This window comes from Argopecten irradians, chromosome 10 (genome assembly GCF_041381155.1).
Source record: "Argopecten irradians isolate NY chromosome 10, Ai_NY, whole genome shotgun sequence".
Classification (NCBI taxonomy): domain Eukaryota; kingdom Metazoa; phylum Mollusca; class Bivalvia; order Pectinida; family Pectinidae; genus Argopecten; species Argopecten irradians.
Window position 1 is genome coordinate 5,646,052 of NC_091143.1, and position 22,522 is coordinate 5,668,573.

General features: G+C 37.7%; 2 long non-coding RNA genes across 3 annotated transcripts in view; both read left to right on the plus strand.

Annotated features, from left to right (window-relative positions):
- Positions 1–8,737: 8,737 nt before the first annotated feature.
- On the plus strand, positions 8,738–11,832 carry LOC138332982 (uncharacterized). The gene is made up of 3 exons (XR_011209917.1): positions 8,738–8,989; positions 9,470–9,575; positions 11,766–11,832. It is a non-coding gene; the product is annotated as an uncharacterized lncRNA (long non-coding RNA).
- Positions 11,833–12,092: 260 nt separating this feature from the next.
- The window catches only part of LOC138332983 (uncharacterized), a 323,160-nt gene continuing 312,730 nt past the window's right edge, over positions 12,093–22,522 (plus strand). Inside the window, exons 1-5 of one of the 2 annotated variants that reach the window (XR_011209919.1) lie at positions 12,093–12,203; positions 13,867–14,000; positions 14,589–14,676; positions 15,060–15,291; positions 15,556–15,624. This is a non-coding gene — a long non-coding RNA (uncharacterized lncRNA). Of the gene's footprint in view, positions 12,204–13,866; positions 14,001–14,588; positions 14,677–15,059; positions 15,292–15,555; positions 16,697–22,522 lie in introns of those variants that run through there. The other variant, XR_011209918.1, reaches the window with a different exon arrangement.

Here is a 22,522-nt window from a genome sequence, read left to right on the forward strand (position 1 = left end):
CCGAAATCCAAGATGGCCGCCAAAGCCGCCATCTTGAAAATACATTTTGAACTTCTTCTCAAGTTCTACCTGTGCAATTGGGCTGAAACTTGCATGAAATGATCCTGACATGGTCCCGACAAAGTGTTGTTATTTTTCGGGTCGATCCGAAATCCAAAATGGCCGCCACAGCCGCCATCTTGAAAACACATTTTGAACTTCTTCTCAAGATCTACCAGTGCGATTTGGCTGAAACTTGCATGAAATGATCCTGCCATGGTCCCGACAAAGTGTTGTTATTTTTCGGGTCGATCCGAAATCCAAGATGGCCGCCAAAGCCGCCATCTTGAAAACACATTTTGAACTTCTTCTCAAGTTCTACCGGTGCGATTTGGCTGAAACTTGCATGAAATGATCCTGACATGGTCCCGACAAAGTGTTGTTATTTTTCGGGTCGATCCGAAATCCAAGATGGCCGCCACAGCCGCCATCTTGAAAATACATTTTCAACTTCTTCTCAAGTTCTACCTGTGCGCTTTGGCTGAAACTTGCATGAAATGATCCTGACATGGTCCTGACAAAGTGTTGTTATTTTTCAGGTCGATCCGAAATCCAAGATGGCCGCCACAGCCGCCATCTTGAAAATACATTTTGAACTTCTTCTCAAGTTCTACCGGTGCAATTAGGCTGAAACTTGCATGAAATGATCCTGACATGGTCCCGACAAAGTGTTGTTATTTTTCGGGTCGATCCGAAATCCAAGATGGCCGCCACAGCCGCCATCTTGAAAACACATTTTGAACTTCTTCTCAAGTTCTACCGGTGCGATTAGGCTGAAACTTGCATGAAATGATCCTGACATGGTCCCGACAAAGTGTTGTTATTTTTCGGGTCGATCCGAAATCCAAGATGGCCGCCACAGCCGCCATCTTGAAAATACATTTTGAACTTCTTCTCAAGTTCTACCTAAGCAATTGGGCTGAAACTTGCATGAAATGATCCTGACATGGTCCCGACAAAGTGTTGTTATTTTTACGGGTCGATCCGAAATCCAAGATGGCCGCCAAAGCCGCCATCTTGAAAACACATTTGAACTTCTCCTCAAGATCTACTGGTGCGATTAGGCTGAAACTTGCATGAAATGATCCTGACATGGTCCCGACAAAGTGTTGTTATTTTTCGGGTCGATCCGAAATCCAAGATGGCCGCCACAGCCCCCCATCTTGAAAACACATTTTGAACTTCTTCTCAAGTTCTACCTGTGCGCTTTGGCTGAAACTTGCATGAAATGATCCCTGACATGGTCCCGACAAAGTGTTGTTATTTTTCGGGTCAATCCGAAATCCAAGATGGCCGCCAAAGCCGCCATCTTGAAAATACATTTTGAACTTCTTCTCAAGTTCTACCTGTGCAATTGGGCTGAAACTTGCATGAAATGATCCTGACATGGTCCCGACAAAGTGTTGTTATTTTTCGGGTCGATCCGAAATCCAAAATGGCCGCCACAGCCGCCATCTTTAAAACACATTTTGAACTTCTTCTCAAGATCTACCAGTGCGATTTGGCTGAAACTTGCATGAAATGATCCTGCCATGGTCCCGACAAAGTGTTGTTATTTTACGGGTCGATCCGAAATCCAAGATGGCCGCCAAAGCCGCCATCTTGAAAACACATTTTGAACTTCTTCTCAAGTTCTACCAGTGCGATTAGGCTGAAACTTGCATGAAATAATCCTGACATGGTCCCGACAAAGTGTTGTTATTTTTCGGGTCAATCCGAAATCCAAGATGGCCGCCACAGCCGCCATCTTGAAAATACATTTTGAACTTCTTCTCAAGTTCTACCTGTGCGCTTTGGCTGAAACTTGCATGAAATGATCCTGACATGGTCCTGACAAAGTGTTGTTATTTTTCAGGTCGATCCGAAATCCAAGATGGCCGCCACAGCCGCCATCTTGAAAATACATTTTGAACTTCTTCTCAAGTTCTACCGGTGCAATTAGGCTGAAACTTGCATGAAATGATCCTGACATGGTCCCGACAAAGTGTTGTTACTTTTCGGGCGATCCGAAATCCAAGATGGCCGCCACAGCCGCCATCTTGAAAACACATTTTGAACTTCTTCTCAAGTTCTACCGGTGCGATTTGGCTGAAACTTGCATGAAATGATCCTGACATGGTCCCGACAAAGTGTTGTTATTTTTCGGGTCAATCCGAAATCCAAGATGGCCGCCAAAGCCGCCATCTTGAAAATACATTTTGAACTTCTTCTCAAGTTCTACCTGTGCAATTGGGCTGAAACTTGCATGAAATGATCCTGACATGGTCCCGACAAAGTGTTGTTATTTTACGGGTCGATCCGAAATCCAAGATGGCCGCCAAAGCCGCCATCTTGAAAACACATTTTGAACTTCTCCTCAAGATCTACTGGTGCGATTAGGCTGAAACTTGCATGAAATAATCCTGACATGGTCCCGACAAAGTGTTGTTATTTTTCGGGTCGATCCGAAATCCAAGATGGCCGCCACAGCCGCCATCTTGAAAATACATTTTGAACTTCTTCTCAAGTTCTACCTGTGCGCTTTGGCTGAAACTTGCATGAAATGATCCTGACATGGTCCCAACAAAGTGTTGTTATTTTTCGGGTCAATCAAAAACCAAGATGGCCGCCACAGCCGCCATCTTTAAAACACATTTTGAACTTCTTCTCAAGATCTACCAGTGCGATTTGGCTGAAACTTGCATGAAATGATTCTGACATGGTCCCGACAAAGTGTTGTTATTTTTCGGGTCGATCCAAAATCCAAGATGGCCGCCACAGCCGCCATCTTGAAAATACATTTTGAACTTCTTCTCAAGTTCTACCGGTGCAATTGGGCTGAAACTTGTATGAAATGATCATGACATGGTCCCGACAAAGTGTTGTTATTTTTCGGGTCGATCCGAAATCCAAGATGGCCGCCATCTTTAAAATACTTCTTCTCAAGAACCAGAAGGCCCAGGGTACTGATATTGGGCATGAAGCATGCTGGGATAAAAGGCTACCAAGTTTGTTCAAATGAATGACCTTGATCTTCATTTTAGGTCACAGAGGTCAAATAGGCTAAAATCTTTAAACGACTATGTTGTATTGTACTAATAGTCAGATGACCGTTAAGGCCCATGGGCCTCTTGTAAAACTTACTTTTATAATATGTTATAAATTTTGTTAATGAAAAAGTGGACTCATTTTTGTTGAACAATATTCATTTTTGTCCACACAAAATTGGATTTCGTGTTCAAAATTACAATGGTCCCATTTGGCGCCTGCAACAACTGGGTTTTTAGTTGGTCAAGTTGCAGCTCAATATCTCTCTCTAAATTTGGTATAGATCTGGGTACAAGATTTGATTCCCCAAGTTTTTGTAATGTGCAACAAACTCTTGCCAATATTAGGAGGGATCTTCACAGTTATCATTGTTTTTTGCATTTTAAGTACTTGCTGCCAATAACTGTTTAGAATCATTAATTGATATTCTATTGATTTTGTTCAGTAATGTTTGTTTGAAAGCTCTCTTTTTAGTTTTTTCATCCTTTTAAGTTGTTTTGTATATTAGAGGAATTTAAACTAAGTGCGAGTCATATCTTGACTTTTTAAGTTTACTACCAAAGACTATTTACGGTTTTTCGAAGGCTGAACAAATCCTTATCAGTCCAAAGCGTCCTTTTAATTTGCTCGCTTGCATTTATCGTTTTTCCTAATGTTAACAGACATACATCGTTTTGTAGCTTTTCATACATGTTTGTAATTAAAGAAGTCGCGTTCTCAATTCCTTAAGGTATATTCATAGTTAGTAGTTGCACTATATCGTCTCTAAATATTACATCCCCCAAAATTTCAATGAGCTTTCCATAATACATAATTTTAACAATTCCTTCCATTATATGATTTCATATCTGTATTTTGTAAAGGTAAATATTACATATGATTGAAAAAAAATATATACGAGGAAAAACCCAGGATTATCTGATATTTTACAATCCAAAAACGTAATTGTTTGAACATGATAAATTTTGTTTGCAAATTGTGTGAATCCGCGGATTCTCACAAAAGTTTGCAAACACAATTTATTTCATACCCCGATGAAATTAAAAAATAGTGACTTCAATACTTATAATTAATTTCCCAGGCTACTTTATAAAATGAAATACATTTACACGTACGATTCCATTGATTTTTTCCAAGGGATTATTTTTTCCAAATCAATACGCAACGTCAATGTTTCTATTGTGACGTCATGATAACGTCGGGAATTCCGCGCCACAGCCGCCATCTTGAAAACACATTTTGAACTTCTTCTCAAGTTCTACCGGTGCGATTTGGCTGAAACTTGCATGAAATGATCCTGACATGGTCCCGACAAAGTGTTGTTATTTTTCGGGTCGATCCGAAATCCAAGATGGCCGCCAAAGCCGCCATCTTGAAAACACATTTTGAACTTCTTCTCAAGTTCTACCTGTGCAATTTGGCTGAAACTTGCATGAAATGATCCTGACATGGTCCCGACAAAGTGTTGTTATTTTTCGGGTCGATCCGAAATCCAAGATGGCCGCCACAGCCGCCATCTTGAAAACACATTTTGAACTTCTTCTCAAGTTCTACCAGTGCGATTTGGCTGAAACTTGCATGAAATGATCCTGACATGGTCCCGACAAAGTGTTGTTATTTTTCGGGTCGATCCGAAATCCAAGATGGCCGCCAAAGCCGCCATCTTGAAAACACATTTTGAACTTCTTCTCAAGTTCTACCGGTGCGATTTGGCTGAAACTTGCATGAAATGATCCTGACATGGTCTGACAAAGTGTTGTTATTTTTTGGGTCGATCCGAAATCCAAGATGGCCGCCACAGCCGCCATCTTGAACATTTTGAACTTCTTCTCAAGTTCTACCGGTGCGATTTGGCTGAAACTTGCATGAAATGATCCTGACATGGTCCCGACAAAGTGTTGTTATTTTTCGGGTCGATCCGAAATCCAAGATGGCCGCCACAGCCGCCATCTTGAAAATACATTTTGAACTTCTTCTCAAGTTCTACCGGTGCAATTAGGCTGAAACTTGCATGAAATGATCCTGACACGGTCCCGACAAAGTGTTGTTACTTTTCGGGCGATCCGAAATCCAAGATGGCCGCCACAGCCGCCATCTTGAAAACACATTTTGAACTTCTTCTCAAGTTCTACCGGTGCGATTTGGCTGAAACTTGCATGAAATGATCCTGACATGGTCCCGACAAAGTGTTGTTATTTTTCGGGTCAATCCGAAATCCAAGATGGCCGCCAAAGCCGCCATCTTGAAAATACATTTTGAACTTCTTCTCAAGTTCTACCTAAGCAATTGGGCTGAAACTTGCATGAAATGATCCTGACATGGTCCCGACAAAGTGTTGTTATTTTACGGGTCGATCCGAAATCCAAGATGGCCGCCAAAGCCGCCATCTTGAAAACACATTTTGAACTTCTCCTCAAGATCTACTGGTGCGATTAGGCTGAAACTTGCATGAAATAATCCTGACATGGTCCCGACAAAGTGTTGTTATTTTTCGGGTCGATCCAAAATCCAAGATGGCCGCCACAGCCGCCATCTTGAAAATACATTTTGAACTTCTTCTCAAGTTCTACCTGTGCGCTTTGGCTGAAACTTGCATGAAATGATCCTGACATGGTCCCAACAAAGTGTTGTTATTTTTCGGGTCAATCCAAAAACCAAGATGGCCGCCACAGCCGCCATCTTTAAAACACATTTTGAACTTCTTCTCAAGATCTACCAGTGCGATTTGGCTGAAACTTGCATGAAATGATTCTGACATGGTCCCGACAAAGTGTTGTTATTTTTCGGGTCGATCCGAAATCCAAGATGGCCGCCACAGCCGCCATCTTGAAAATACATTTTGAACTTCTTCTCAAGTTCTACCGGTGCAATTGGGCTGAAACTTGTATGAAATGATCATGGCATGGTCCCGACAAAGTGTTGTTATTTTTCGGGTCGATTCGAAATCCAAGATGGCCGCCATTTTTAAAATACATTTTGAACTTCTTCTCAAGTTCTATCGGTGCAATTGGGCTGAAACTTGCATGAAATGATCCTGACATGGTCCCGACAAAGTGTTGTTATTTTTCGGGTCGATCCGAAATCCAAGATGGCTGCCACAGCCGCCATCTTGAAAACACATTTTGACCTTCTTCTCAAGTTCTACTGGTGCGATTTGGCTGAAACTTGCATGAAATTATCCTGACATGGTCCCGACAAAGTGTTATTATTTTCGGGTCGATCTGAAATTCAAGATGGCCTCCATCTTGAAAACACATTTTGAACTTCTTCTCAAGTTCTACCGGTGCGGTTTGGCTGAAACTGGCATGAAATGATCCTGATATGGTCCCGACAAAGTGTTGTTATTTTTCGGGTCGATCCGTAATCCAAGATGGCCGCCACAGCCGCCATCTTGAGAACACATTTTGAACTTCTTCTCAAGTTCTACCAGTGCGATTTGGCTGAAACTTGCATGAAATGATCCTGACATGGTCCCGACAAAGTGTTGTTACATCTCTGGTTGATCCCAAATCGAAGATGGCTACCATGACACTATATCTAATTAACTTCCTACATGTTAAGGCCCTTTGGCCTCTTGTTTGAAAGAAAATTTGTTGAAAGAAATTGAAAATGATCCTGACATGGGCCTGACAAAGTGACACCATATGAAATTAAATTTACTATTGCCAAGGTAGTCAGATGACCGTTTAAGGCCCTTTAGGCCTCTTGTTGTAATTAAAAACAGAGTAGTTCCATACTTAACTTTGTACAAAATATTTTAAACGAATGTGGTCTGATGTATATATGGCACTCTCAGTTCCAACACAATTTGAATCCAAAATGGGTGAAGACTCAAGTTAAGCAAATATTATGTGACCAATTTTTACAAAAATGGAATAATGACATTTTTTTGTTCCTCAAAGTCAATTTGCTATTTTGGCGTGGTGTCAATCGGCGACTTGATAAACATCGAGGCCAGCAGTCTCGATGAGGAATGTGTATATGGCAAAAAATGCGAGGCCATGTATGGCAGGGATAGATATAAAGTAACTCTAGTGTACAGAGGTAAGTGCAACATTTCGTTTTTAGGTCATCTGACCCGAAGGGTCAGGATGACCTATAGTCATCATGTTTCGTCCGTCGTCGTGCGCTGTCCGCCGTGCGCCGTCCACCGTGCGCCGTGCGCCGTCCGCCGTGCGTTAACTTTTCACATTTTGAACTTCTTCTCAAGTTTGACCAGTGGGATTGAGCTGAAACTTACCTGAAATGATCCTGAGATGGTCCCGACAAAGTGTTGTTATTTTTCGGGTCGATCTGAAATCCAAGATGGCCGCCACAGCCGCCATCTTGAAAACACATTTTAAACTTCTTCTCAAGTTCTACCTGTGCGATTTGGCTGAAACTTGCATGAAATGATCCTGACATGGTCCCGACAAAGTGTTGTTATTTTTCAGGTCGATCCGAAATCCAAGATGGCCGCCACAGCCGCCATCTTGAAAACACAGTTTAAACTTCTTCTCAAGTTCTACCGGTGCGATTTGGCTGAAACTTGCATGAAATGATCCTGACATGGTCCCGACAAAGTGTTGTTATTTTTCGGGTCGATCCGAAATCCAAGATGGCCGCCACAGGCGCCATCTTGAAAACACATTTTGAACTTCTTCTCAAGTTCTACCGGTGCGATTTGGCTTAAACTTGCATGAAATGATCCTGACATGGTCCCGACAAAGTGTTGTTATTTTACGGGTCGATCCGAAATCCAAGATGGCCGCCACAGTCGCCATCTTGAAAACACATTTTAAACTTCTTCTCAAGTTCTACCGGTGCGATTTGGCTGAAACTTGCATGAAATGATCCTGACATGGTCCCGACAAAGTGTTGTTATTTTTCGGGTCGATCTGAAATCCAAGATGGCCGCCACGGGCGCCATCTTGAAAACACATTTTGAACTTCTTCTCAAGTTCTACCGGTGCGATTTGGCTGAAACTTGCATGAAATGATCCTGACATGGTCCCGACAAAGTGTTGTTATTTTTCGGGTCGATCCGAAATCCAAGATGGCCGCCACAGCCGCCATCTTCAAAACACATTTTAAACTTCTTCTCAAGTTCTACCGGTGCGATTTGGCTGAAATTTGCATGAAATGATCCTGACATGGTCCCGACAAAGTGTTGTTATTATTTGGGTCGATCCGAAATCCAAGATGGCCGCCACAGTCTCCATCTTGAAAACACATTTTGAACTTCTTCTCAAGTTCTACCGGTGCAATTTTGCTGAAACTTGCATGAAATGATCCTGACATGGTCCAGACAAAGTATTGTTACATCTCTGGTTGATCCCAAATCGAAGATGACTACCATGACACTATGTCTAATTAATTTCCTATATTTAAAGGCCCTTGGGCCTCTTGTTTGAAATAAAATTTGTTGAAAGAAATTGAAAATGATCCTGACATGGTCCTGACAAAGTGACACCATATATAATTAATTTTACTATTGCCAAGGTAGTCAGATGACCGTTAAGGCCCTTTGGGCCTCTTGTTAATATTTTAAAGCCGATCGTTCAAAATTTACAGATTTATTAGGTTTATAGTGATAATGTACGCAAGGTTTACTATCGGCTTAATTATTTTAAAAGTGTTCTAGTAATATTACATATTTTTTGATCTTTTATTCCTGGGATCGATTCTTTTTCATCCAATCGTAACTTGATTTTACACACATTTGCACGCTAATTTTACACACAATTATCGATCAAATAACTAAATATCACATACACGTAAATGATGTCCCAGGTTTGAATATGTATGCATTTTCATTGCAATTTCGTTACTTTTATATGTAGGCCTATATGATCGATGTATATGTTCCAGGTTCAGATGAAGATCCATTGTTTACGTAGACCAATTACGTAATGCATTGTGTAGGAAACAAAAGAATACAAAGGTTCAATAAGATTCTAATTAAAGAAGATACACATATGATCTTAAATGAGCTAGCTTGTTTTTATGAAACAAGTCTTATATAATTGTGCGTCTGGGCCTCTTGTTTTTTTTTTTGCAAGCTGTATGTCAAGACATGTTCCATAAACCTTGTATGACAGCACAAATTTAAGACACTTTTAATATCACTCAAAAAACCTACATATATATATATGTGCATTATATTGAAATCTTATAATAATGTTGCAACAATGAAATGGAGACAATTAACCATTTTGATAATGCGCCATGGTCTGCATGCACTAGCTATAGCTTCCTGATTGACCTCACCATGGGGGATTGGCTAACAGGCGGATGATTTGATAAATATTTTCAGAAATATCGGCACAAATAAAAAATGGAGACAATTTTTTATGATCCATGCCCTGACCGTACTGTGTTGACATTGGTATTTATTGCTTTACTTATCTCGATCTATATATAGGTTCAGGCAAAGAAGAGACAGACCAAAAAAAAGAGCATGGGGGATGACTTTGTTGTTGAGTCAGATCATGACTTACTGCCTTCTAATCAAGTCAAAGTCAATAGCTGTAAGTACTACCTAGCTATATGTATGTGGTGATTGCAACATTACAACAGTTTCATACCTATAATATTGTATAATGTATGCAGTTCAAGGAGAACATTAAACCATTAGATATCCATTTAACTGTCAAATATATTTTAAAAACTTTATATACATTAATAATAAGTGCATTTTTTTTGCTTTTCAAAGAAAACTGGCCATAGATAATATTAAACTGGAGAATCTGTCTGTTAAGTATAAAATGTTGTTCTTATTTTTGTGCAATACTTTACATATGCCAATAGCTGCTCTGAACTTTATATGAAATTAAATTTAAGTTAAATTTCATATCCTGAATCAACAATGGGAAATTATAGTACTTTACCTATGTGCATGGATATTATACAGGGACTTGTCCCTGAGGCGAAATATATTGATCAGTTTAATTAATTTTCATTTAATGACTGGATTAAGGACTTACACTGTAAATCACAAATATTTCACCATCAAGGTATTTATTTTCATGTTAATTTGTGAGGAAAGTCTATTGCAATTATGAATTCATGAATCCCTAATCTACAAATGAGAACTATGGACGGCGTCCATGTTGATTTCATCTTCATTGTTTCTTTTTTTAGCCCACCATCATCAGATGGTGGGCTATTCAAATCGCCCTGCGTCCGTAGTCCGCCATCCGTCGTCCGTCGTCCATCCGTAAGCAATGCTTGTTATCACTATTTCTTAAAAACTGCTGCAGGGATTTTGTTCAAACTTCACATGGAGGGTCCCCTTGGTCCATATTTGTGCCATACAGATTTTGAGGCTGATCGGAAAAACAAGATGGCCGCCAGGCAGCCATCTTTGATTTTGCCAGTTGAAGTTTGTTATCGATATTTCTTGAGAACTACTGAAGGGATTTTGTTCAAACTTCACATGGAGGTTACCCTTGGTCCCTAGTTGTGCCATACAGATTTTGAGGCTGATCAGAAATACAAGATGGCCGCCAGGCAGCCATCTTTGATTTTGGCAGTTGAAGTTTGTTATCAATATTTCTTGAGAACTACTACTAAAGGGATTTTGTTCAAACTTCACATGGAGGGTACCCTTGGTCCCTAGTTGTGCCTTACAGATTTTGAGGCTGATCGGAAAAACAAGATGGCCGCCAGGCAGCCATCTTTGATTTTGGCAGTTGAAGTTTGTTATCGATATTTCTTGAGAACTACTGAAGGAATTTTGTTCAAACTTCACATGGAGGTTACCCTTGGTCCCTATTTGTGCCATACAGAATTTGAGGCTGATAGGAAAAACAAGATGGCCGCCAGGCGGCCATCTTGGATTTTGATAGTTAAGGTTTGATATCCCTATTTCTCAAAAAGTGCTGAAGGGATCTTTCTCAAATTTAATATGTAGGTTCCCCTAGGGCCCTTGTTGTGCATATTGCATTTTTGGACCAATCGGTGAACAAGATGGCCGCCAGACCGCCATCTTGGATTTTGATAGTTAAAGTTTGTTATAGATATTTCTCAGATAGTACTGAAGGGATCTGTCTCAAATTTCATATATAGGTTCCCCTAGGGACCTAGTTGTGCATATTGCATTTTGGGACCGATCAGTCAACAAGATGGCCACCAGGCAGCCATCTTGGATTTTGATACTTAAAGTTTGTTATCGCTATTTCTCAGAAAGTACTGAAGGGAATTGTCTCAAAATTCTCAGAAAGTACAAAGGGAATTGTCTCAAAATTCATATGTAGGTGTCCCTAGGGCCCTAGTTGTGCATATTGTGATTTGGGACCGATCGGTCAACAAGATTGCTGCCAGGCTGCCATCTTGGATTTTTATATTCAAAGTTTGTTATCGCTATTTCTCAGAAAGTACTGAAGGGATCTTTCTCAAATTTCACATGTAGGTTCCCCTAGGGCCCTAGTTGTGCATATTGTGATTTGGGACCGATTGATCAACAAGATGGCCGCCAAGGAGTCATATCTTGGATTTTGATAGTTGAAGTTTGTTACCGCTATTTCTCAAAAGGAACTGAAGCGATCTGTCTCAAATTTCATATGTAGTATGTTTGAAAAAGTTTAAAAAGTAGAGAAAAGATCCATCTTTCCTTTGTCAGATATAGATCATTCTTTGGTGGGCGCCAAGATCCCTCTGGGATCTCTTGTTATTCATGCTATTCCTTTATATTGAATTCTAAATGCTATTCTACACAGCTTCATCATCAAAATCTAAAAAAAGTGGAAGAGAGTGCCCTGAACAACAGCCTGCAAAAAAGAAAAATCAGGTGAGTATATTAAAAATAACATCTTACCTATTATTTATTTCAAGTAGAATTCCATAATTTTGAGATTGTGTTGATTGATTGATTGATTGATTTATTTTAACTATGAATAAACAACATTGCTAATTGTTATATATATGTCTATATTACAAAAAATGTCCTAGCAAACTGTTCACAAAGATATAATTAAACAATTTAGTTATGTTTGTAAAATATGTCATCTCTTTTCATTCAGTATATTTTAATGCTTTCTCCTTTCACAGAAATTGAAGCAGAAAAGAGACAAAGGGAAGACAGTCGATCACTGACCCTGCAGAATGCAGAAAGCTTAAACTAAAGCATGTTGCGGTAACAGAACCGCAGTTGAATGGTATGTTAAACCCTGTAACTTTAGATAGCTTCACTCCCCCACTAGCTCTGAATTCAGTACCTAATACCCCACACCACAATTCTGTGTCTGGTAACTCTAACCCAGCACCTCTACCACTCATGCATGACGTGTCTCGATCTCATACCCTGTCAAGTCCCCCACACCACAATCCTGTGTCTGGTAACTCTAACCGGCAACTCCACCACTCATGCATGACGTGTCTCGATCTCATACCCTGTCAAGTCCCCCACACCACAATCCTGTGTCTGGTAACTCTAACCCAGCACCTCCACCACTCATGCATGACGTGTCTCGATCTCATACCCTGTCAAATCCCCCACACCACAATCCTGTGTCTGGTAACTGTAACCCCGGCACCTCCACCACTCATGCATGACGTGTCTCGATCTCATACCCTGTCAAATCCCCCACACCACAATCCTGTGTCTGGTAACTGTAACCCGGCACCTCCACCACTCATGCATGACATGTTTTCATCCCATACCCTGTCAAATCCCCCACACCACAATCCTGTGTCTGGTAACTCTAACCCGGCACCTCCACCACTCATGCATGACGTGTCTCGATCTCATACCCCGTCAAATCCCCCACACCACAATCCTGTGTCTGGTAACACTAACCCAGCACCTCTACCACTCATGCATGACGTGTCTCGATCTCATACCCTGTCAAGTCCCCCACACCACAATCCTGTGTCTGGTAACTCTAACCCAGCACCTCTACCACTCATGCATGACGTGTCTCGATCTCATACCCTGTCAAGTCCCCCACACCACAATCCTGTGTCTGGTATATCTAACCAGCACCTCCACCACTCATGCATGACGTGTCTCGATCTCATACCCTGTCAAATCCCCCACACCACAATCCTGTGTTTGGTAACTCTAACCCAGCACCTCCACCACTCATGCATGACGTGTCTCGATCTCATACCCTGTCAAATCCCCCACACCACAATCCTGTGTCTGGTATATCTAACCCAGCACCTCCACCACTCATTGCATGACGTGTCTCGATCTCATACCCTGTCAAGTCCCCCACACCACAATCCTGTGTCTGGTAACTCTAACCCGGCACCTCCACCACTCATGCATGACATGTTTCCATCCCATACCCCGTCAAATCCCCCACACCAAAATCCTGTGTCTGGTAACTCTAACCCAGCACCTCCACCACTCATGCATGACATGTTTCCATCCCATACCCCGTCAAATCCCCCACACCACAATCCTGTGTCTGGTAACTCTAACCCGGCACCTCCACCACTCATGCATGACATGTTTCCATCCCATACCCCGTCAAGTCCCCCACACCACAATCCTGTGTCGGGTTATTCCACGTCTCTGCATGATATGAATTCTGTTAACAACTCCACGTCCCTGCAGGATATGAATTCTGTTAACAACTCCACGTCCCTGCATGATATGAATTCTGTTAACAATTCCACGTCTGTGCATGTGTGGAGTCGCACACCTTTGCACAATAGCATTTCAAGACCTACACCCTACTACAATTTCCCTTACATTGATCAATGTCCAATTCAGTACTCTAGACCCACTACTAATACATATCACCCCAGTAGACCAGAGTCAGACTCAGTAAACCCCTCTAGTAATGCATGCACTGATTATCATCTTCCTAGTACCCCGGAGAGATCTTTCCAAGGATGTGAAAAAAGAGACCAACAGATAGAAAGCCTGAACATGACGTTGGATAGGGCCATGTTGGATAACGAAAAATTGCAGAGGCGAATCAGACATTTGGAGGAAGAAATAAGTAAGTCAAATTGTTTTATGAATTTTTTATTAAGATTTTTATCAAAAAGAAAAAAAAAATATGGCCATCTTAGATTTTGATAGTTAAAGTTTGTTATTGGTATTTCTCAGAAAGTATGGAAGGGATCTGTCTCAAATTTCATATGTAGGTTTCCCTAGGGCCCTTGTTAGGCATATTGTGATTTGGGACCGATTGATCAACAAGATGGCCACCAAGGAGCCATCTTGGATTTTGATAGTTGAAGTTTGTTACTGCTATTTCTCGGAAAGTACTGAAGCAATCTGTCTCAAATTTTGTATGTAGTATGTTTGAAAAAGTTTGAAAAGCAGAAAAAAAGATCCCTCTTTCCATTATCAGACATAGATCATTCTTTGGTGGGCGCCAATATCCCTCTAGGATCTCTTGTTATTTATTCATATGTGCTATGGCAATTGAATATAGATTATATTTCACCTTTTTATACTCTTTGCCTTAAGAACATAAAGTATATTGAGATTAAGGTGTTTGTGTAAAGTGAACGTCTTATCTACAGAATTAATTCACATATATAGTATAACTATGAGTCAATGGAATATTTCTTCTTTGTAGAAACAAGTTCACCCAAACAGCTACAGAAGACATTTGCCGCGATCACTATGTGCCATCAAGAGGCATTCAAGTAGAATTTGCAAATTATGTAAGTAAATGACTTTTACTATACTTTGATAATATTAACATAATAAATGATGATAATTTATATATATGTGAAAATAAAAATTGCACAGTGTCAGGTTTAAAATATGTGTGGTTCAGTTTGAAGACACCTATTAGTATCAGTTGAATATGTAAACACACCAAATAAAAGATCAGCACAGCCAATTAAGTTCTTTGTTCATTTTTTTTCAAGTTTTGATTGCAAATGCAGATATATAGGAATTGTTGGAATTAACTCTGTCTTAAATAATCGTGTATTGACCAAATAGGACTAATAAGACTATTGTATGAATTCAAAATTCATTTCAAATTATATTTTTATGTTATAAATTAGTAATAAAACTGTTTTTTTTTTTAACAATGCAGCGACTTATTGATATTGGTACCCCAACACCAGAAGGGTATGAACGACTGGATGAGCATTCAGAAGTGACAGTGCCAAGAAGTTGGATTGTGCAGTTACTGGCCAAATGTAAATCCAAGGGCCCTGTATTTACAGTGAAAAAAATGCTAGATGGTTTCTTTGAACCGGAGGAGCTTTCGGGACAGTTGACTCAAAGCTTGCTCAATCACAATAAAATTGTGAGGGCCATAATATGTAAGTTTGATTAACTAAATTTATCTATAATATGGGGCTGGTTTTTCACTTAAGTTAATGCAATTGATTTATATTGGTTCAAAAAAGATCAACAAAGCGTGACTGATGGGTAACTTATACTATGAGCATTAGGCATTGCCCTATAACTTGCAATTTTTCAATTGAATTTCTTTGGAAATGTAGCTGTAGTTTTGTAGTATTATCCTCTTTGTTTTCTTTTGTTCTTAAATACAAAATTAAATGCAATTTGTTTGCATTTTTCAGTATATGCTATCAACAAACTTTCAATGAAAGATTCACTGTTCAACTCTGCCCTCAACTCCAAGAGAGCAAGTCGGCGTGCGGCAGCATCAAGACTGCATAAAAAAGACTAGTCAAAAAAACAAATGTTTACAAACTGCATATATTTTGACATACATGTATTTTGATACATTTTCTTTCAGTTCATTAAATCGTAACTCGAGTAATGTCCATTTCCGAACTAATTGACATCGTTGTTCATGTCCATTATCAGCAGTATAGATACCTTTTGTTAAGTTAATATCAATTTGATGGGTAATGTTATTTTAATAAATATGTGTGACTTAACAGACACAAAATCTTGAATACCTCGTATTGATCAGCTGTACAAGTAGTCCCTGTCAACTTTATCAGTTGTATATATACACTGATAATTATAGTTTTTTTACATTTTAATATAACTGCATGTGTTTGTTCATATGTGTGTGTTGTGTATATATGCATATATGAAATTTAGTTAAATTGGATAAGGAGCAACTTTAGCTCCAAGTTTTTATGTTCCTACCACATTAGTGGAACATAGGGCATTAAATGTTAACTTGCTCTTTCCATCAAGTTAGAAATTTTCTAGTAACTGTAAAGTTTAAAGATCCCCCCCCCCCCCCATTTTTGTTGTTGTTAAAAGATATAGTCAATTATAAATTTGTTCTTATTCAATTTCATATTGTGATATACCTTTTACCAGAAAATCTAGACCATATTTTGCAAATATATAGAGCGCTTGCTTGAATATTTTCCTGAAAAGCTATTGTTTATGTTTTTGTCCCCTCTAAAATTCCAAAGCATATCTCAGAAAAGTATCATGCACAGACAAACACATCATTTTCTTATTACGTTTGAAAAAGAGGTCACTTTATTTGACCTTTAAATGAAGCACTGAAATTCATTACATATTAATTTCTGGAACATATCTGCATATTTTTTTTATTCTTGTTATGCACTGACATACATCAGCTGCAATTTTTAATTAATAATTCCTGCATATTGATAATTTTTTAAGGTGTTTTTATATCAACAGATATGCTGGGGGTGATCAGGGTATCCATTGTTAAAGTCAAATGTACTGGTATTTTTTTTTATTAGCCCACCATCATCAGATGGTGGGCTATTCTGGTATTTTTTTTATTAGCCCACCATCATCAGATGGTGGGCTATTCAAATCGCTTTTTGTACTGGTATTTTTTTTATTAGCCCACCATCATCAGATGGTGGGCTATTCAAATCGCTTTTTGTCCATGGTCCGTCCTTCCGTCCGTCCGTCCGTTAACAATTCTTGTTATCACTATTCCTCAGAAAGTGCAAAAGGGATCTATCTCAAATTTCATATGTAGGTTCCCCTAGTGCCCTAATTGTGCATATTGCATTTTGGGACCAATCGGTCAACAAGATGGCCACCAGGCAGCCATCTTTGATTTTGATAGTTAAAGTTTGTTATCGCTATTTCTCAGAAAGTACTAAAGGGAATTGTCTCAAAATTCATATGTAGGTTCCCCTAGGGCTCTAGTTGTGCATATTGCGTTTTGGGACCGATCGGTCAACAAGATGGCCACCAGGCAGCCATCTTGGATTTTGATACTTTAAAGTTTGTTATCGCTATTTCTCAGAAAGTACTTAAGGGAACTTTCTCAAATTTCATATGTAGGTTCCCCTAGGGCCCTTGTTGTGCATATTTCGATTTGGGACCGATCGATCAACAAGATGGCCGCCAAGGAGCCATCTTGGATTTTGATAGTTGAAGTTTGTTACTGCTGTCTATCAGAAAGTACTGAAGCGATCTGTCTCAAATTTTATATGTATAAGTATGTTTGCAAAAGTTTGAAAAGCAGAGAAAAAGATCCCTCTTTCCTTTGTCAGACATAGATCATTCTTTGGTGGGCGCCAAGATCCCTCTGGGATCTCTTAGTTTTTTTTATTGTGCTTCTAGTGCATTTATATGGATCAATGTTGCTCATAAAAGTATACTAAGGTTGTATTCTAGATGAGTTACCTTTGTCATTTATTCATCAATGGTTGTTGATTTGATTTAAACTTTTTACATTGATCTGTTTTAAATGAATATTTCTTATCTGTAAGTAATCAGTGTTCTCTGTTACAAAGATTCATTAATATTTGCTTCACTTAATAATTTTCAATAATGTGTATGATATATATGCAGCTTAATTTGACACAAAAAATAGATGGGCAGCCATTCATTTTTACATTGTCCTATTTGAGTATGTATATATTAACTTATTGTCATAAAAAGAACTGTGATTATATGTACAATTGTTATGAAAATGGTTTTAAATGATAATAAACTGACAGAAATGTAATATGTTTAAAAAACCTTGTCTTTCTGCGTTATTAGTGTATACCGGCTGTGTACATCCTAATTAATACATGTGCATGCATTATGATGCTATTTCGTTATATACGATTATAATCAACATTGCAGGAAACTTTTTTTCAAAAATGGCTGCAGGTTTGCGACAAGACTGATCCAACCTAAATTTGAAGCAGGTTTAAGACAAAGTTTGAGGCAAGCTTGCAGCAACTGTTTGCAAGAAACTAATTTGCATACGAAATATGAGCTTGTCGCAAGCTTGCTGCAAATGGTTGCGGCAAGTTTGCAGCAGGCTTGCTGCAAGTTTACTGCAATCGTTTGCAAGAAGCCCTATATTTCTGTAAGGGGCCTTTTCTATCTATGATTAGAAAGAATATTTGATTCTACCACATTTATGAGTGGAGAAGGTTTTTGAAATTTTAGTCAATTTTACCCCTTTTGGCCCCTCCCAGAGCCCCCTTGGGGTGGGGGTCATAAAATTCACTATTTTGATTGGCCTTATACCTTAGAAATTTTCATTGAAATTGCTTCTGCGGTTTTGGAGAAGAAGTCGAAAATGTAAATTGTTTACAAACACACGACGGACGAAGACGGACAAAAGGTGATTACAATAGGTCACTTCGTCTCAGGTGACCTAATAAACATGGGAGTTTACAATTTTTTTTAGGAATTTAAGTAAATACTTGAAGGGATTTAGCTTTTAAACCATGGGGATAAAACCTTAATACGAAAAAAAAATTAGAATATAATTATTCCATTAAAGGTATAAAATGAAGCTTTCTGTCTAATTCTCACTCTTTATCTAATTCCTTCTTTTTTCACTTTCCCGTCCTTCCCTCTTTTCTTTTTCCCCCCTCTCCTATTTTAAATGGGGGGGGGGTGTACTCCGGGTCAACCCCCCTTGGATCCGCGCCTGAAAATGCACTACATTTTGTAATTTTAGTGTATATCTATTTGATTAGATTACATAATTCGATCACTAATTGTTGTTTTATTAGGGTACTTATCATCAAATTTGAATTTAATGTCACCTACAGGTAAATCTCATTGGTTACAGTTTAGCATTTGAAAATCTACTTAATTAAGTGTTGACAAATATCAATAGCATGCCAAATATGTGAAGCAACCTCAAAACCTTTAACATTTATCCTGTCAAAAATTTGAAATGGTTGATTGAAAATCAGTTTGTAGTCAAACTATTAGTAAATATATTACATTAAAAATGAATATAAAATAAAGAATGAATCCTTTTTCATTAGCAAACAATTTTTTTTTTTCAAATCACAAATATGTTCAAAAGGTGGATACAAGGGGTCCTCTTGACACATACCCATAATACTGTTAGAAATTATCATTTAGGCCCTTTCTTCCTTTTTAAAAAAAAAAAGAAAAAATGCACATAAAGGAGAAATATACCTAGACCTTAATTTAAACACTGCAAAATTTGAAAGAGCCCCACCTTTAAAGTGAATAGCCAGGCAAAGAAAACCAGTCTAAATGCATTCCTTGGCGTTCCAAAAGTCCTTGTATATCAAAACAACAGTCAAGTTCTGCTTATGTTGTTCTGTGTTGTCTATTGAATTTATGGAAAAGCCCTGTGGAAATTAAGCGCAGTTATAACAAGAATTCCAAGGAAAGCGAGGCTACGTGGCAATGTCACGTGTTAGGATTCCTACAATATAAATGAATTTCTTCGTGTGCAGATCAATTTTGACAGGAAATTTATTTTTCTATTTCATAAGAAATTATACTGGATATATTAACACTACATGTATTATGCAGACTTTAGTTTTCCTTGGCCAGACTATTCACTTTAAAATTGACATGGCAAATTTTGCCTCAAAGTTAAAATAAATGTTGATTTTCGTCACACGGGTCATCTGATGTTTCCCATCGTCGTCCTAATTAGCGCTTTAGTTTACTCTCACTGCACCAGACGGTAAAACAGGGAGATGAACTGTTAACATGGATTACAAATGCCTTTACTGGCATGAGTAAGATCCAAATTCATTTTGGCCAAAGAAGTTATTCCGACAGTGTAGACAAGATATGTATACTGCTTCATACCTTAGGCCAAAAAAATTATATGCATGTTTCAGGTTACATGACTGAAAAATATAGGGTAGGTCGGTCGGGATTTTATTTTTTTTTTTTTTTTTTTTATTTTATTTGTTTAGGAGAGCCGGGGGAGGGGTTACAAAGTAATTTGTCATTCAGGGTTTAGGCTGGCTGGAGGTCTTTTATTTCTCATTACCGTATTCAAAATTGAACTTTATCTGGATAAACTTCAAGCCTGCTAAAAAATCTAAGCTGACAACTTCACACACAACATTGTTGTTTTGAAAAAGTATGATAAAATAGCTAGGGTCGGAAGTAAAAACTAGGGTAGGTAGGGGTACCTGAAACATACATATATTTTTTTAGGCCTTATCCGAAAATAAATTATTTCATTTCTAAATATTTCAATTGAAATAAAAACACAAGACTGACATTCTTTTGAACGCTGTATTAAGCTGCTGGATATTTATTGGATGTGTAAAATGTACATATCTGAGTCCTAAGGGCTTTTGTGAAACCAAGCGAGCCACCCAACCTGAAAAATCCTGCAGTGCAGGTTAGCAGGAGGTGCACCAGCACTCAATGCTTAAGATTTCAAATGCTGGATTTTAGAAGGCCGCAATAACAAATATATGACCGAATAGGATAGTATTTATTAAACATAACCGAATGAGATTTAGTCTTTATTAAACATGACCAAATAAGATGGTCTTTATCAAACATGACCGAATAAGATTTAGTCTTTATTAAACATGACCGAATAAGATTTAGTCTTTATTAAACATGACCGAATAAGATTTAGTCTTTATCAAACATGACCGAATAAGATTTAGTCTTTATTAAACATGACCGAATAAGATAGTCTTTATTAAACATGACCGAATAAGATTTAGTCTTTATTAAACATGACCGAATAAGATAGTCTTTATGAAATATGACTGAATAAGGTAGTCTTTATCAAACATGACCGAATAGGATAGTCTTTATTTAACATGACTGAATAAGATTTAGTCTTTATTTAACATGACCGAATAAGATTTAGTCTTTATAAAACATGACTGAATAAGATAGTCTTTATGAAATATGACTGAATAAGGTAGTCTTTATGAAATATGACTGAATAAGATTTAGTCTTTATCAAACATGACCGAATAAGATAGTCTTTATGAAATATGACTGAATAAGATTTAGTCTTTATTAAACATGACCCAATAAGATTTAGTCTTTATTAAATATGACTGAATAAGATTTAGTCTTTATCAAACATGACCCAATAAGATTTAGTCTTTATTAAACATGACTGAATAATTATAAGATTTAGTCTTTATCAAACATGACCGAATAGGATGGTCTTTATTCAACATGACCGAATAAGATGGTCTTTATTAAACATGACCGAATAGGATAGTCTTTATTTAACATGACTGAATAAGATTTAGTCTTTATTAAACATGACCCAATAAGATTTAGTCTTTATGAAATATGACTGAATAGGATGTATAAACATGACCGAATAAGATAGTCTTTATTCAACATGACCGAATAGGATAGTCTTTATTTAACATGACTGAATAAGATTTAGTCTTTATTTAACATGACTGAATAAGATTTAGTTTTTATTAAACATGACCCAATAGATAACTATCTTTATTAAACATGACCCAATAAGATATAGTCTTTATTTAACATGACCCAATAAGATTTAGTCTTTATTAAACATGACCCAATAAGATATAGTCTTTATTAAACATGACCGAATAGGATAGTCTTTATTTAACATGACTGAATAGGATTTAGTCTTTATAAAACATGACTGAATAAGATTTAGTCTTTATTAAACATGACCCAATAAGATATAGTCTTTATTAAACATGACCCAATAAGATATAGTCTTTATTTAACATGACCGAATAGGATAGTTTTTATTAAACATGACCCAATAGGATAGACTAGTCTTTATTCAACATGACCGAATAGGATAGTCTTTATTTAACATGACTGAATAAGATTTAGTCTTTATAAAACATGACCCAATAAGATTTAGTCTTTATTAAACATGACTCAATAAGATATAGTCTTTATGAAATATGACTGAATAAGATTTAGTCTTTATCAAACATGACCAAATAAGATATAGTCTTTATCAAACATGACCGAATAAGATAGTTTTTATCAAACATGACCGAATAGGATAGTTTTTATTAAACATGACCCAATAGGATAGACTAGTCTTTATTCAACATGACCGAATAGGATGGTCTTTATTCAACATGACCGAATAGGATAGTCTTTATTTAACATGACCGAATAAGATAGTCTTTATTTAACATGACCGAATAAGATAGTCTTTATGAAATATGACTGAATAAGATTTAGTCTTTATTTAACATGACCGAATAAGATAGTCTTTATGAAATATGACTGAATAAGATAGTCTTTATTTAACATGACCGAATAAGATAGTCTTTATTTAACATGACTGAATAAGATTTAGTCTTTATTTAACATGACCGAATAAGATTTAGTCTTTATAAAACATGACCGAATAAG